We start from the raw sequence: 2,122 nt of genomic DNA, 5'->3' as shown, positions 1-2,122 counted from the left end.
TGTGTGTGTGTGTGTGTGTGTGTGTGTGTGTGTGTGTGTGTGTGTGTGTGTGAAGGACAGGGTTACACACATCCAAACAGCCCAGTCAAGGTGTGATCCTGCCCACTGCCAACCCCTCCTTGTCTCTGTAATGCTGCAAATTCCTCTCTGGTAGAAATTCCTTTCTGGCTAGGAGGCTGTCTTTCTCCCAGTGTAAGATTCTGGGGTATCTCATTTCTTGAGGTCATTTTTTTTAACACTCTGAGAGCTAGTGTCTCTTTAAAATATATTCATGTCTAGGAAGCCTGTTAAGTACCTCCTCCATTTTATCTAGAGCTTGGGACTGGGTTAGGATTTTCTGTATGGGTCTGGGGAGCCTTTTCCTTCCCAAATGGTAACAGGAAAATGGTGAGAAAAGTCTACTTCCATCTGATTGATGGAGGCACTGCCCTTATACTCCCTCTCCTGGGAACTGTGGGGTGAGGAGGTTCTGCAGGTATCTCCTGATGGATGTCACAAGCCAACCAAGTAAAGATGGATGTTGCCTCTGGATGCTCTACATCATATGTAAGAAACAGTGGAAGCCTTTGTTCCTAAAACTCCTGAATGCCTACAGCCCTAGTGTCAAGACTACTACCCTCCACAGACACCAAGACTGGCAATCTGCAATGTGAAGGAGAGAGAGGAAGAGAGTGAGAGCAAGAGCGAGACACAAGCCCACTTCTATTCTTCCCATACTTTGGCCCTGGCTCCCAGCTGCCCATACCCACAGACCTGTTTGCTTTTACTGTTTTGCTTTTATTGTATTGTATTGTATTGTATTGTATTGTATTGTATTGTATTGTATTGTATTGTATTGTATTGTATTGTATTTTGGTCAGTGGATGGATGGATGGATGGATGGATGGTTTTTTGCAAGTGCACATGATGGAGCCCAGGGTTTCCTGTAAGCAAAGCCCAGAGCTTCAGCCCTGCCCCTCTAATTATCTTTCTTGAGGTATTTTTCTGTGAAGAAGGCACGCAAAATCTTTTAAAGAAGACATCGGAATCGAGGGAAGTATTTGCAACGAGAGCTAAACTTACTTCTCCAAAGAGCATTTTTAATGACCCCTCGGAGGCTGGGAAGCATCCTGAGAGTCTCAGAAATTGAGGAGACTTTTTTCTAACTCTAGTTGCTGTGTCCTCAGTGTAAACCCAGCTTATTCTCCATCTGCTGGCCCTGTGTAGTCCTTCCTGAATGCCCTGGCTAAAGACAGAGGGACTGTGACCCCGGGCTGTCTCCAGGGAAACTCCCTCCAGGGAGCCTGTGACCCCAGGCTGTCTCCTGGAAGCTCCCACCTACCTTCCTTCCCTGCCTGAGCAGCCCTTCACTCCTGTGTACCCTGCAAATGTCTATTGATTGTCGCCTGTGCGCCAAGCTCGCACATCCATCAACTGAACTTGCCTTCAGGTTGGAACATTTAAACCAATTAATTCACTGGCTGCGTTAAATCAATCACAATGAAAAAGCAGGGGACGGATGTGTGTGTGTCTGAGTCACAGGATGCACCGAGAGACTGCCATTTCCACAGGGGTTGATGGATTTTTTTTCTCTTTATAATAAACATATTTTCCACACAAATATAAAATAGAAAAATACCTGTATTCTTTTCTGCCAAAAACCAGATTTTTCCCTCCTTCCTAAAGGGCCCATTTAAGGCAAGGTTTCTGACACTGCACGGCTGGCCTTGTTGCTGGATAGATTGCTGGACTATCTTGACCACTTTGGGACCTTAAGTCACATCCCCGGCCTCCACTTCCAAATGCCAACAGCCCACACCCCAGGGTGAGAACTGAAAATATATGGTTTAATAGAACATTTTGATTTTGTTGTTATTGTTTCTTTGGGATTTGGGTTCTTTTAGACAGGGTCTCATGTAGCCAAGGCTGGCCTCAAGTTCACTATGTAGCCAGGGTGCTCCCATCTCCTCCGGTGCTGAGATTATAAGGTGTCCACAGCTCTTTATTTTGTTTGAGAGAGGCCTAGAACTCACAGACATCCTCTAACCCCAGGCTACCAAGTGTGCCCACCCAGCTCCGCTGACCTGGGTTCCGCCGAAGCCCTGCCTCGCTCCTGGATCCCACCCAGCTCCGCTGACCTGGG

This window comes from Grammomys surdaster, unplaced genomic scaffold, assembly GCF_004785775.1.
Source record: "Grammomys surdaster isolate TR1022 unplaced genomic scaffold, NIH_TR_1.0 126133, whole genome shotgun sequence".
Lineage (NCBI taxonomy): Eukaryota > Metazoa > Chordata > Mammalia > Rodentia > Muridae > Grammomys > Grammomys surdaster.
The sequence above is the reverse complement of the archived record's forward strand: the minus strand, read 5'-3'. Positions refer to the sequence as shown.